Genomic DNA, 15,837 nt, shown 5'->3' with positions numbered 1-15,837 from the left:
GAAGTAAATGGATGGATTGTGTGTCTGTTACTGTGAGATCAGACCAACTGTAGACTAAGCACTGCTTGCTTCTCTGTGAAATGCCCCATGGATGAGGCCTATCCATCAGAGGCGTTGGTGGTGACTAGAGAGGGTGGAGTAGCGCTCATGCCGAGTATGTTGCTGAAGCTCAAGTGGGGATTATGGGGATTGTCAGCATTATTGGCTGTCACAGGTTGAGTCTCTTCAGACCAGGAAGATAAATCCAGGCTTCCTGCTGGCCCTTGGCCCAGGCTCCATGAAGATTCCCAGCCTATGAGCATATTTGGGCTTCTGGGCCTCCAAGCAGAAGGGGCACCTCCTTGGAGTTCCCATAGCCACCCCCCTCCCACCTTGTGTTCCCCAACACTGGCTCTGGCACACTGATCACTTGTCAGTCTGGGAAATCCCACAGTTTGAGGACCGGGCCTCGCCCCTTGTATCCCAGGGTCTAGCCCCACTCCTGCCCAGTGAGCGCTGGGGAACGGACAGTGAGGGGATTGAGTTGGTCAGAGCTTCCCCTGAGATTGTCCTATACCTTCCCATTCTTCAGATTTTGACTGGAAACACCAGAGCTTCAATCTGTGACACTGTAAGGATTACTGTTCTGTAACAACCAAAATGGTGGGCCACAAGGCCAGTATCTTCTCTGTTTCCTCCCCAAGCTGGAGCTCCATGGGAGCGTGTCGGGAGGAAGGTGGCAGTACTGTTAACCAGGTCCCACCTGCACACAGGGATAAGGTAGTCATGGCCCTCTGGGAGGCACCTGCTTTCTCCCCAGCAAACACAGCGGGGAGACTGCAGGGGTGCCTGATGGCTAATCTAGTGACCCAGGCTCCCCACCGACCCTCCTCGTGGTTGAGGAGCATTTCTGCACCTGCGCTGTTAGGCAGTGCCCCTCTGCTGCCCACAGAGGTTATCTGTAAAGGAGCAGGGGTGGGGAGACAGGGGGCCTGCCCTCTCTGGGCCCTTCAGGTACTTGCATCTGAGTCTGTGCAGCCTCCGGCCTGGCTGGGAGGGGACTCCCTCCCCCAAGAGTGGGGTAAGGAGGGAGGGGGCTTGGGGAGATTGTTCTGCAGTTCTAGAAAAGCTCGTTTTAACCCCTGTTCCAAGCTAGTTAACTTCTGCCCTGCTGGGGACCCTTCCTCCCTCCACAGTGCCCTCTGCTACCGCAATGCACGGTTTCCACATCCTTCTCTTCCTGTCACCTTGCTGCCCAGCTGGCTCTTTCTTCTACCTCTGTTAGTTGAGAGGTGTGCCAAATGTCAGCTTGGCCCACCTCCCTGTCCAGGCCTCTCTCTCGAGCGCTTTGCAGCCCTTTCTGGGGACCCTGGGGTTCCAGGGTATCCCCTCCACTTCCTGGCCCTGGGGAAGACTTCCCAGCATCCCCCAAGAGGAGGCAGCTCCGGGCTGGGAGGTAGAGGTGGGCATCCTTCTGGTTTTCCTATCTGTCTTAGAAACCATTCCTTGTCCCCCTTCCTCCCTCAAGCCCCTGGATCATTTGAATATGCACGATGAACCGGCAATCTCCCAGGCCCCTGCCTGCAGGTGCCAGCATCCACCACCTCCCCCCCACTCCCCTGCATTCTGGGGGTGCTCACTGCCTGCCTTCCACCCCAGCCTCCTCCCCTGTGACTCTAGCACTCACACCATGCCCCGTCAGTACCCCAACCTCCTCACCTCCAGAAACGACTTTCTCCATTCTGCCCAGCTGCCCACTCCCACAGTCACAGCCTAGACCTGTCCTCGGTGCTAACAGTACCATCCCTGGATTTCCACCCTGCCCACGCCTCTTATCCTTCCAGCTCACCTCCTCTCAGTAGGCTCCTTCTATAACCCCCCACCCAGGGACTCTCCCATTCACTCAGCGGCCATCACCCTGCCCTTGCCTTGAGGTCCAAGGTCTACCACTTTGATTATTGCAAAAAACCTGACTCTTGTTCCCTGCCCCTCCCTTGTCATTTTTGCCTGACAGAGCCTAACGGTGGCGGAAGCCAGCTCTCTGCTTTCTCCCCACCTGCACGGAGACAAGGGAGGTGCCTGAGACCCCCCCAACAGTCTGCCTGGGCACACCTTCCCTCGGATGGGCCCTCTGCCGCGCCTGGAAACTGCTCCATTTTCCTGGTGCAGACAGGGACAGAACTGGTTGGGTGTTGGTGGGGTAGAGAAAGGATAAGGTGGACTTAGAGATTTTTGGCTGGAACAGGAGGGTGTGTGGTGGTGCCCGTTTGTTTTCTGAGATGGGAAAGATGGGCTGAAACAGGTTTGGAAGAGAAACCAAGGCTTTTTGCAGATGGTTCTGACAGTCTTGCCTCCCTTGTAGATCTTTTTTTTTTTTTAAGATTTTATTTATTTATTCATGAGAGACACAGAAAGAGGCGGAGACATAGGCAGAGGGAGAAGCAGGCTTCCGGAGGGGAGCCTGATGTGGGAATTGATCCCAGGACCCCAGGATCATGACCTGAGCCAATGGCAAATGCTCAACCATTGAGTTGCCCAGGAGCCCCTCCCATGTAGATCTTAAGCCAGTGAAGGTCTTCCACCATTGCTGCCTCCAGCTCGGCCTGTGATTTCATTGAAAACCTCCATCGGGGGCACCCAGGGTGGCTCAGCGGCCCAGGGCCTGATCCTGGAGACCTGGGATTGAGGCCCATGTCAGGCTCTCTGCATGGAGCCTGCTTCTCTCTCTGCCTGTGTCTCTGCCTCTCTCTCTCTCTCTCTGTCTCTCATTAATGAATAAATAATATCTTAAAAAAAAAAGCCCTCCATCAGAATGCATCAGCTCGCTTCCCCAAACCCTTTGAATGCGTTCACATCTCATTGTAGAATGAATCCAAATGTCTACAAGCCTTTTTCATAATCTGGCTGCTGGCTTCCTCTTCTCCCTCCATCCTTTCCACTCCCTGTTTTACCCCCATGGAGCTTTCCAGTCGTCTAGCTATCCAGAGCACCTTCTTCTGCTTCCCAATGCCCCAGGCACTGTCCCACCCTAGTACCTTTGTACCTGTTGTGCTCACAGCTTGCCATGCTCTTTCCATGGCTGGTGACTTCCCAGATGTCACCTTCTTGGAGGGCCTTCCTTGACCACACATCCAGGGCAGCCCCACCAAGTCACTCCATGTCACTCCCTGTCCATCCCCGTGTTGGTCATCTCTTTCACAGAATTTATCATAATCTAAGGCCACCTTGTGGATTTGAGTTTATCCTTCCACACACCCTGAGAGGGGGGTCTCGTGGGTCCTGCCTGCTTTATGTTCCAGCCCCTGGCACATACTAAGTGCTCAATATGTGAAGATGACTCGTGATATGTGGTAGGAAAATCACTCTGGAAACTGGCCTGCGCTGCACATGGTAGGTGTTCCACTCCAGCACCACTCTCGGCATGTAGTAGGTGCCTAGTAAGTGCTAATAAATGAACTCATATGCCACGAGGCAGGATTTAGGGTGTGAAAGAAGTGCCGACAAAGTGCCAGGAGTGGGTATTGCTCATTAGAGAAGCAGGGGGAAGGCTTTGCTGCCCTGCCTGCCCTGCCCACTTTGCCCCTCACCAGTTCCTCTCTGGCTCAACCCCAGATGTATCACATTCCCTCCCAAGTCCTGCTGGTCTGCCTCCAGCCCTTGGGTCACAAAGCACCTCCTTCCTAGGTAGGGTAGGATACCTCCCGAAGGGCCAGCTTCCACTGATCCCTCACAGAGGTGTTCAGCAATTACCTGATACTTTCACAGACATTCAGACCATGGGAACAGCTGAGGACAAGCATGATGTCTCTGCCTTCCTGAAGCTTACACAGATCAGTAATCAAAACATTCACTTTCTTCCAGAAGGCCTTCTCTAATCTCTCCTCCCCAAATCTGGTGCCTCTTCTCTGACCACCCTGTGCCCCTCCCCCTGTGTCCCTCCTCCAGTGCCCTTCCCCCACTATAGGCCCCACCATATACTGTGAATTTCCCTGGGGATCTGTCTCTACTTACAAGACAGGAGGACCTAGATTCATGTCTTTTCCATCTATTAGCCTGACTGGCATGGCTCTTAGTTGTAATTGTACTTTTGGGTTGCATTCCAGGGGCTGAAAAGTTGAGGTGTCCCTGCTGAGGGCCATAATGAGGCAGAGCCGCCTTGTCGCATGAGTGCCTGTGTGCTTAGGAGACTGTGGAGGGCAGGACGGTGGGGTGAAGAGGCATGTGAGTTGGTGCCACATCTTAGACGGCTGTATAGGTTTCAAATGGGGTTCTGTAGGACTTGTCTTACTAAGGGATATGTCCCGATTTACTAAACCACCAAGGAACCACGGCCTTGGTCACATCTGAGGCCACGTCTGACCAAGTTGTCCCACTTTCCCAACTACCTGGCTAAAAACTTATAATAGTTTAAAACTAAGTGTGACTATCTCACACGGCAAGTGCCTGGCGTGGGGAACCTGTTAGGCCACCAAGAGGTTAAGTAGCAGTTAGAGGCAATGTCATGAGTGACCTATCCATATAGGGTGGTAAAGGGAACTGGGATGATTTGGGGACATCCCTAACCTTTGAGGCTGACGTCATGGTGATAACCACTCACCCACAACACATCTCGTGGTGCCAGTTCTCCATAGAGGTGGTTGAGGTCCCTAATGCAGGGCTACATGGTTGATACTCTTGTGAGCATGCAAAAGGAACCAGAATAGAAATTAGAACCATTTCAAGAGCTGTTCATTTTTTAAAATTTATTTTTCTAAAAGATTTTATTTATTTATTGGAGAGAAAGAGAAAAAGAGAGAGAGAGAGCAAGCATAAGCAGGAGAGTGGGAGAAGCAGACTCCCTGCTGAACAGGGAGCCCGACGTGGGGCTTGATTCCAGGACCCTGGGATCATGACCTGTGCCAAAGGCAGATGCTTAACCAACTGAGCCACCCAGGTGCCCCAAGAGCTGTTCATTTTTTCATGTAACAAGTATGTATCTACACCCTCTTGTATAGCCAGTTGCCAGAAATAGCAAACCATATAAACTATATGTGCTCATGAGTGGGATGGTGAAGAGGGGGCAGGGTTAATCTCATGTGGAGCGGAGTATCACAAAGGAGGAGGTGTTTAAGCTGGGCATCAAAGGATGGACAGTGTGATCATGAGGTGGAAGGGCATTCTAGAAGAGGGAAGAGCATGCACAGACACTTGGTATGAAAGAGCAGGGCTTGTTCAGGGGTGCAGTGGACAGTTGGATGTGGTTCCATTTATCAAGTCCTCCTTGTGTGCCCAGTGCTGGACCACTTCATTCCATTGATCAAGCCCATCACCCTCTAAGGTGATTTTTGTAGATGAAGGTGCTGGTGCTTAGAGAGGTTACATAACTTGTTTCAAATCCCAAAGACAGCAGCAGAGCTCAGGTTCAAACTCAGATTCATCAGATCCCCAAATATGTGCTCCTAACCACCATATGGAACTGCCCCATAACATGATATAGGATCTGAGGAGCCAAGGGTGGCCAGCTGGACTTGATTCTAGAAGGCAGAGCCTCCCAAATGCTTGCCATTTGCACTCCATCTCCAAGAGAACTATCATGGTTTTTACTTTGTTAATGCTTGCCTTTAAACGTTTTAATTTTAAAAAATTTAAATGATTTTTCTTGATATATAAAATACCTATGAGGAAGTACACAGATCCATTAATTTTCACTCTTGTTAAAATCAGTAATTTTTCACCCAAGTCAAAACCAGAATATTCCGAGGCCCTTAGCAGCCAGCCTCATGCCTCCTCCCAGACACAAACCCACTGACAACCACTCTCCCGGTTGTAATGGCAGAGATTAGTTTTGTTTACTTTTGAACTTCATATAAATGAAACCATAAATACTGTTCTTTTTGTGTGTGTGTGGCTCAACATTTGTATAGTTTAATTTATTCATTCTCACTTCTATACAGTGTGCCATTATTTGCATGTACCAGAATGTATTAATCCACTCTGCTGCTGACATATAGATTGTTTTCAGCTTGGGGACTGTTATGAATAGAACTGCTATGAAGATTCTTGTACATGACTCTTGGTGAACGTTTGCACTCATTTCTAATGGAATTATAACTCAAGGGTTGAGCTCTTGGGTCAGAGAGTAGTATGGGTATGCTCTGCTTCAATAGATCTGGCCAGCGTCCCAAAGTACTTACAGTTTACAGCCTACTACCAGTGAATCAGAGTTCCAATTCTTCCACATCCTTGCCAACATTTGATACTGGAAGTCTTTTTCATTTGAGTCCTAGTGGTTGAATGGGGATATCAAATTGTAGTTTTAATTCACATTTTTCTCATGACTAATGTGGTTGAGCTTTTCATCTGTTTATTAGCCACTTATAAATCCTCTTTTTATGAAGTATTTAAGTCTTTGCTCATTTTTCTCTCTTTTTTTTTAAAGATTTTATTTATTTATTCATGGGAGACTGAGAGAGAGAGGCAGAGACATAACAGAGGGAGAAGCAGGCTTCTTGTGGGGAGCCTGATGTGGGACTCAGTGCCAGGACCCCAGAGTCACTACCTGAGCCAAAGGCAGATGCTCAACCACAGAGCCACCCAGGTGCCCCCTTTGCTCATTTTTTTATTTGATTTTTAATTTCTACTGATTTTTCTTTTCTTTTCTTTTCTTTTCTTTGCTTTTCTTTTTTTAGAGAAGGAGGATAGAGGGAGAAGGAGAGAGAGAATCTTCAGCAGGCTTCCTGCCTGGCATGGACTCGGTCTCAAGACCCTGAGATCATGACCTGAGCTGAGATCATGACCTGAGCCAAAAATCAAGAGTCAGACGCTTAACCAACTGAACCTCCCAGGTGCCCTATTTTTTCTTTTTGCTAAGGAAGAGTTCTTTATATATTCTGGATGTTAGCCTTTTGATGGACATATGGTTTGCAATATATTTTCCCAAATAAAGTATTTTATGGACCAATATTAGCATAACTAAAAAAAAACCAGAACTACATGTCATAGATAGTAGGCGACTATAAAATATGTAAAATAAAAATAAGACAATGTCATTAATATCTGCTAGCAGCATGGCTAGAGTCCTGATCCCTGGTAAGTGATTAGCAAGTCAAAAAAGAAGTGTTAAAGACACTAAGGTCAGAAAGAATTAAAAAAGAAATAGCAAAAAAAAAAAAAAAAACAAAAAAAAAAAACAAAAAGAAATAGCTACCTCATTCTGCAACTCCATATTAATGATCACCCTTCAGTACTTTTTGTCCTTGAACCTTCTGTAGTTATGCCATCTGCCACCTATTGTGTGAGGTCTACACTTTGGGAAACACAACAGTAGGGGATAAGAATGCAAAAAGGACCTTCAGTAAGGGTTGACATAGTGAGATGGATGTGTTAGAAAAATTGTTCAGGTGGCAACGCATATAAAAGTAAAAGTAGAGGTAAGAGCCCAAGTTAGGAGCAGTTGAGGAGGTCCAGGTGTAAGTACTAAGCACTGGGGTGGGTGTGAGGATTGGAAAGACAGGAGAGAGAATCTGAGCAACATAGTGTCTGATGGATGTGTTAAGAGAGGAAAAGATGTCTGTGTGACTCGGATTTCTAAGTTGGAGGATTGGGAGGAAAAAGGTAACAAAGACTGGAGAAACAAATTGTGGGATGGGAGGAGTTGAAACCAATCTGAGATATGTTGCATTTGAAGGGTCCTAGTGAGATGCCTGGGTGGCTCAGTGGTTGAGCATCTGCCTTTGGCTCCGGGTGTGATCCTGGAGTCCCGGGATTGAGTCCCACATTGGGCTCCCTGCATGGAGCCTGCTTCTCTCTCTACCTGTGTCTCTCATGAATAAATAAATAAAACCTTTTAAAAAAAAATTTAAAAAATCTTATAAAAAAGAAAAAAAAGGATGCCTCGGTGGCTCAGCGGTTTAGCACCTGCCTTCGGCCTAGGGCATGGTCCTGGAGTGCAGGGATGGAGTCCCACATCAGGCTTTCTGTTTTGGGCCTGCTTCTCCCTGTGTCTCTGCCTCTCTCTCTCTGTGTCTCTCATGAATAAATAAATAAAATCTTAAAAATAAAACATTAAAAAAAAGAAAAGAAAAGAAAGAAAGAAAGAAGAAAGAAAGAAAGAAAGAAAGAAAGAAAGAAAGAAAGAAAGAAAGAAAGAAAGAAAAAGAAGGGTTCCAGGACCTCAGAGAGTTTCCCATTCATTCATTCCACAAATACTGAGCATGCACAGTTGTCAGAGGTCATAGCCATCAATCAGACAAGATTCCTACTCTGATGGAGCTTATCTTTCCTGGGAAAGACAGTGGGGAAGACAGATAAGGACAAGCAAGTTATGCAAGGGGCGTGGGGCTTTGGGCCACAGGGTGGCCTTGGGGCCTGTCGGGGACATGGTGAGTTTGCCTAGGGAGAGGAATAGAGTGGCAGGGGAGAGAGTGGAATGCCACCCATTTAGATTCAGGGAGGAAAGAACACTCACAAAAACAGCGGCCCAGGAGCGATTAGAGGAGGAAAAGATTGGAAGCAGATCATAAAGAGAGGGTTTCAAAGATCTATCAACTGATACATTCACTCATTTATTCAATCAGACTTGACTTGGCTTCTGAGTGCCAGGCTCACAGGATTCAGAGATGAACGAGAAGTCTCTGGGGGACACAGGTGTGTTAAGGATGAATTATTAGGCAAGGCTGCTCGCGGAAGATTCTGTCACCGAAGTACGCATGACATGGGTTGTGGGCACCCAGAGGCTGGGAATTCACACTTTTGGAACCTACTGGCTATTAGACACCGGGAAGACTTCCTGGAGGAGTGGGCACAGAGGTGGAGAACCGACACAGAGCCGGGCAGGAGCAGGGACTGTCTTGAGCAAGGGCGCAGAGGTGGGGAGCTGTGGGGTGTCCGGGCATCCAGGCATCCGCCAGCACGTGAGGGATGGAGCAGCCAGAGGACAAGGAGCCTGGGACCGGGCTCAGATCATGAAAAGTGGGTAGAATTCAGAAGGCAGTGGGCCAGTGCAGGTTTTGAAGACTGTGCCTGCACCTCGGCACTGTTCTGCCATCGGGGCCAGAGTCCCTGGGAGTGCTGTTTCTCTTCCCGGGGCCCCGGGCCAGCAGGTGCCACACACAGTAACTGCCCATTCTGTGTTTCACAAAGCGGGCTTTGTGCAGCCCAGCCCTGGATCAGCTTGGTGTTGGGGGGCCAGGGAATGGCGAATGGCGGGAGGCAGCTGGCAGGGCCGTATGCAAGAGAGAGACAGAGTATGGGGACAGGGGGATTAGCACCTGTTCCGGGGTTCTGGGAGAGTTCTCTGGGAGGACAGAGCAATTGTCCTGGGTGGGGAAAGGTGGTTAGGACGGGGGTGCCCAAGGCCCAGCCCAGTGCCCTGAGCTCAGAGCCACGCTGTGATGGGCAGCCTTGGGCAGGCTGAGGGCCAGAGACTCTCCCTCGGCAGCTCCTTCACTGCACCTCATCGGCCTCTTCCCCCAGTCTTGGAGCTCAGGGCAGCCCTGAAGCTTGGGGCTGGGGTCCGGAGGGGAGCAAGACTCCAGAGTTCTGTGGTTAGCACGCACAGCAAGCGGCCCAAAGTGCCCGGCAACCCTCCCTGGCGGTCCCTGCGGAGAATCACCCTTTGGACAGAAGACCTCTGGCGCCCCCTATTGTCAATTGCGCTCCAACAACCCCAATGCCTCCCCAATCCGGCTCGGACACATCTAGGGCTAGTTCCAGAGGCGGGGAGCCCCGCAGGGATGGAAGTCTGACTTGCGATATTTACCTGGACTCCAGCAGCTTCCTAACTGGTCTTCCTCCCTCCGTCTTCCACCGGCAGCTGGGAGACCTCTTTAAATATACTACTTAGCAATAACAAGCCATGAACTATTGATACCCAGGAGGACTTGAATGGATCTCAAAGGCATTACACCAAGCCCAAAAAGCCAATCTCGAAAGATTGCATAATTTATGATTCCATCTATATAGCGTTCTTGAAATGACATAATTATAGAGATTGAGAGCTGACAGGGCTGTCAGGCATTAGGGAAGGGGAGGGAGGGGTGTGGCTCAGAAGGGGCAGTGTGAGGGATATCTTTTAAGGTGATGGAGCAATTTGAGATCTTGTGGTGGTGGTTATATGAATCTTCACATGTGATAAGATGTCTGGAGTTATACACAAAGACATACAACAAAAGGAGTGCACATAAGAAATGATGAAATCTTATGGTGCTAATCCCATGATTAATCGTTCGGCGCTAATCACTTTCCTGGTTTCCATAGGCTACAGTTACTGAGTTGCCACCACTGGGGGAAGCGAGGCGATGGGCACAAGAGACCTGTCTGTGCTATTTGTGTAACTTCTTGTGAGTCAGTAATTCTTTCAAAATAAAAAGTTTATGAGAAGAAGAAGAAGAGTTCCTGGCCTTATCATCCACCTGGCTCATTTACTCAGGGGCAGCCAGTGACCCGTGGAGGATAAAGTCCCTGAAAGGAAATCTGTCAACTCTTTGAATGAACCAAGCCTTCCTCTGAGGCTGGCGACAGAAGAATGTCCCGTCTTAGAAGATACTGAGGCTGGGCCTTAGAGCCAGGATTCTAATTCTACCGGGTAGGGCTGCACTTGTCCCAGTGGGTCCCCTCCTGTACTGGCCAGAGGGGGGGCGCTGTCTCCTCCTCCTCCACCTCTTCCTCCTCCTCCTCCTCCTCCTTCTTCTCCTTCTCTTTCTTTCTCCTTCTCCTTCTCCTTCTTCTTTCTTCTTCTTCTTCCTCCTCTTCCTCCAGCTCCTCCTCCTCCTCCTTCTGATGCTGCGGCCCCAAAATGGACAAAGGACCCTTCCCTTGGCTCTGCTGAGACTCAGGCTGAAGTCATGAAGAAACACTGCTCTGGACCTCTGGGAAACAAAAGGGGCCCAGTGCCATGTGCTGTCCTGCCTACCAGGTCTTCTGGCTGCACCTGGAGGCACTCAGAACACTTCTGCTTATGGCTTCCACTGGCCTCACCACCGAGGCTGGCTTACCCCAGGACCCAGGACCACCCTCAGGCCTGAGGAATGAAGACTAGCAGTACTTCACAAGTGTTTCCTGTACCGGCTTCTGGGCTATGTTTATTGCACACATCTCATTTTATAATCATAAGAAGTCTCTGAGGTAAGCCATGAATGCCTTAACTTTACAGATAAGTCCACTGAGACGAACAACTTGCCCAAGATCACTTGATAGAAAATGGCAGAGCTAGGGTTTGAACTCTGACTGTCTGCCTTTTTACATAGTGCCTCATCAACAATTATTTATTGAACACTTGTCTGGTACTGGGCACTTTGTCAGCTGCTAGGCTTACAAAGGTGAGCATAGAAAAATGAAACTGAGGTTTATAGTATCACAGAGGGCAGACAGCAATACATAATCAGGGTCTGTGGTTGTAAAATGATAAGCTAAGATAAGAGAAGCATGTGGGTCTCAATGTATAACACAGGAAGCTGACCTAACTGGGTATTCAGAAGAGATGTCTGAGGAAAGGTTACCTGAGCAAAATGCAATAAGATGACTAAAGCAAAGGGAAGAAGAGAACTGCAGAGTGGGTACAGCACATGCAAAGGTCCTGGGGCAGGAGGGATCATGAAACACTTCAGAAACTAATGGGAGGTTAGTGTAGTTGCAGTGCAGAAACCAGGAAAGCAAGTAAGACGCAGGCAAAGCAAGTGTTTACTGAGTGTTTATTCTGGGAGACTCATTCTCAGAACCTCAAAAGTAGTCCCTCCTGTAATCTTTACAATTGTGCTATGAGGTTGTTACTGCTGCCGGCATCCCCGTTTTCCAGATGAGAAGACAGGGACACAGAGGAATAAGTCAATTATTCAGAAGCATCTACCAGGGGTTTTGTGGACTTAGATTTGAATCCAGATAGTTTGGCTCCAGAGCTAACCACTAAGCAGTACGGCTCCATGAAGGGGAAGCTGAGAAGAACACAGGGGACAAAACAGGCAGAGGCCTGGAGGCCATGTTAAAACTCGTGGTCTTTTCCTAAGATGAGCCAAATGCTTTTTAAGCGAGGTGATAATATAATCAGGTTTGTATTTTTATTTATCCTTTCATTTAAAAATTATTTATTTATTTATTTATTAAGATTTGTATTTTTTAAAGATTTTATTTATTTATTCATGAGACGCGCACACACACACACACACACAGGCAGACAGGCAGAGACACAGGCAGAGGGAGAAGCAGGCTCCATGCAGGGAGCCCAACGTGGGACTGTGGGACTGTGGGACTGTGGGACTGTGGGACTCAATCCTGGGTCTCCAGAATCACGCCCTGGGCTGAAGGCAGTGCTAAACCGCTGAGCCACCGGGGCTGCCCAAGGTTTGTATTTTTAAATGAGTGTGGGTGGGGTGAGGGGGGAAAGAGGATGTGGGGAGGGGAGGGGCTGGGAGGTACTGCAGGGGTCCAGGCAGGAGATGTGAGCCTCTGAGATGAGTGGGCCCTAGTTGGAGAGATGTGGGTGGAAGTGAGAGGTAGAATGGACAGGATGTAGGCATAGATCCAGTGTGGAGGGTGGAGAGAGGGGGACAGAGAGGGAGAGGGCCTTACTCCCAGGTTTCTGACTTACCCAGCTTGGAGGATAACGCAGCCATTTCCTGGGACAGGAAGGGCTAGGTTCGGGGAAGATCATGAATCCAGCCTGAGGACCATCCCAGGCAGGTGTCAGGTTGTCAGGCAGACACAGCGGCCTGAAGCTTCTAGGAGCAGCTAGGCCTGGTGCTACCCATGAGTGAGTCACCGATGCCCTGGGTGTGGATAGTATCACCCAGGGAGGGAGTACAGAGAGCGAGGGGTGGCTGGGCCCAAGGACACTGACCTTTCCAGCTGGGAGGAAGAGAATGAGAAGCTGTGGCTGGAGTGGGAGGACCACCAGGAGAACGTGGTGGTGCGCAAGCCAAGAGGAAGAGGATGTTTCCAAGGAGGGGGTGGTCAGATGGGGTGCTCCTGAGGGGACAACTAATATGTCCAGCAGTTATCGATGTGGGGTCATGGGTGAGTTTTGAGGGAAATTCAGGAGTCTGATGGTGTGTGTGGGTCAAGGAATAAGGAGAGGACAGAGCTCGCTGGATGCTGTAGTGGGTGCCCTGGGCACTTATTTTCCCTAACAGGTCCCATCTGAGGGGCTCTCTAGGACATGCCTTGGGCTGAAGAGAGTCTTTTTGCCCAAATTCAAGGGCTCTCCCCTAGCCCTCCAAGGAGGTCTCTGGATGATAAAGGCAGTTTAAAGGTCTGCCCCCCTAGCCACAGTGTGGGACAACGCTGAGGCTAGCCCAGCTCTAGAGCTACCCGTGGGCTCAGTAGAGGCCTGAGATGGGCCTGCATTTGGGTCAGTTCCCCTCAGCTGGATCCTGCGCCCCCCACCCCCCCACTGCCACACCAGGTGTGGTCCTGAGAGCACTCCCTCCATGAACTTCCCACATGCTTCTCTCTACTTCCTGGGGAGTTCTGCCTGAGACAGCAGTTCAGTGAGGAGGAGAGAAAGGTGGCCATGGTGGCAGATACTTTCCAGAAATGGGAAAAGATTAGCAGAGATGTCTGCTCTGAGGTACCAGGGGCAGGGAAGCAAGGGAGGATGTGGTGGGGGAGCTGCGATCTTGGCTGGTGGGATGCTGAGGGTTTCCATTATTTCTGTGAGGTAGAGGTGAGGTCATCAGGAGGATAAGAGGGAGTGGGAGAGGGAGAGGGAGAGGCAGGCAGGGCCGGAGGTTTGAGGAGAATGAATCCCTGAAACAGTGGTTGCGGAAAACGGGAGAGAACAGAAACACGCGTGGCTGATGAGAATGTAAAATGGTGTGGCCACCATAGAAGACTCTAGTTCGGCAGTTCATCACGAATTTAAGCACAGAGTGACCGTCTGACCCAGCAATTCCACTAGCAGGAATGTACCCCAGGGGATTAAAACATATGTGGATGGGCTGAATGTTTGTGGTCTCCCAGATTCATATGTTGAAGCCCTAACTCCAATGTGGTGACCCTGGGAGGTAGGGCCCACAAGGATGGGATTCCTGTCCTTATAGAAGAGACAGTCAGGCGTCAGAGTCTTGGTTTCGGCTCAGGGTCCTGGGATGGTGGTCTGAGATGGGCTCCCTGCTCAGCGGGGAGTCTGCTGGAGAGTCTCCCTCTGCTCCTCCCCCCTCGCTCAATGCACGCTCTTTCTAAAATAAATAAGTCTTAAAAAAAAAAAAAAAAAAAGAAGAGGAAGAGATGAGCTCTCTCTTTCAGCCAGAAGGCAGCCTGTCTGCAGGCCAGGAAGACAGCCTGCACCAGAGCCCCACCACGCTGGTGGCCTGATCTGGGACTTCCAGCCCCAGGACTGTGAGAAATGACTTCTGTTGTTTAGGGTGCCCAGTCTATGGCATTTTGTGTTGGAAGCTGGGACAGTGTGTCCACATAAAACCTCGTACATAAATAGTCACAGCAACATTATGCATAATAGTAAAAAAATAGGAATAAGCCAAATGTTCATCAATGAATGAATGAAGAGAGAAATGTGTGTCTCCATACGATGGGGTTTACTTGGCTGTAAAGAGAACGGTGAAGATGTGCTGGCCTACAGCCTTGTGAGGAAGAGCTGGAGGTAGAAGCACACTTATAGTGCGGGGAGGCCAGTGTGCTGAGAGCTGGGGGGGTGGTGGTGAGCTGAGAGCAGCGAGGAGGAGGAGGAGGAGGAGGAGGAGGAGGAGGAGGAGGAGGAGTGGGGGGAGGAGGAGGAAGAGGGGGAGCAGGAGGGTGGGGGAAGAGGGGGAGGAGAAGTCAGCAGGTGAAAGGGAGGAAGGCAGGGTGAATGGCAGCCCTGGGCATTGAGGCGGGGACAGCGTGGCTGGGAGCTATAGGCAGGGGCACAGCTGGTGTGCAGAGAGGTGGGAGACGGGCTGGAATGGCCTTGGAAGCTACAGTCAGATGGCTGCTGGGTGGAGGATGAAAAGGGAAAGAGAGGAGCCCATTCAGAGGCCACCGTGTCACCCAGGTGAGAGACTGAGGGGGATGGGAGGCAGATCAGGGAATAGTTAGGAAAGGATGGTGGCTGCCTGGCTATGGGGGAGGGGGAAGGAGACTCTGGTAAACCTCTGTGCCTGGGAACAGGGAGATAGGCTGGTTTCAGGGTATTGTGGGCAGGTTGCACTCAGGGTGTCTGGCAGCCATCCAGGCAGAGATGTCCTGTAAGCTGGAGGCCACTTGCACCTGGAACTCAGGAGAGTGGTCCTGGCTGGTAAGAGATTTAGGTGACCCATGCGTAGTCCTGATGCCTGGGTCCCCAGGATGGAATGGGTGAGGGCCCTTAGGGAGGGTGGAGGGGAAAGGGCAACAGGCTGAGGCCGCCACCCAGAGGGCATCACCATTTACAGGGTGGGCGAAGACCCATGATGCTACAGGCAAAGGAAGAGCGTGTCACGGCAGGACAAGAGTCACGTGTCCACTTGCGTGAGGTTTGGGAATGTCCGCCAGACTTCACGACCAGGCGGGCACTGGTGACCTTTGCTACGGTGGCTTTAGGGGCAGATGCCAGGCTGCAGGAGGGTCTGGAGCATCTGCTGAGAGGGGGCAGGCTTGGGGACAGGGCCCTCTGCGACAGCCCTTATCAGCTGCGGCATTTATTTTTAGGTCTATTCCCCAACCAGCTGGTGCTTCACGAGGGCAGATGCTATTTTTACATCTTTGTGTTTCCACACAAAAGCCAATTTGTTCCGAACATAGTCAGTGAGCACCAACGGCGCTCCTTGAGCACTGCGCTCGGTCTTGATCTATGGCTGAGCCCACACTTCCGGTGGCCCTGACTGCAAATGAAGCTCTGGGCATGCTCTGCCACCCATCTGCCCTGTGACTTCCGGTGAGTTATGACATCATCTCTTGCAGTGTTTCCTC

Source organism: Canis lupus, chromosome 9 (genome assembly GCF_003254725.2).
Source record: "Canis lupus dingo isolate Sandy chromosome 9, ASM325472v2, whole genome shotgun sequence".
Classification (NCBI taxonomy): domain Eukaryota; kingdom Metazoa; phylum Chordata; class Mammalia; order Carnivora; family Canidae; genus Canis; species Canis lupus.
The sequence above is the reverse complement of the archived record's forward strand: the minus strand, read 5'-3'. Positions refer to the sequence as shown.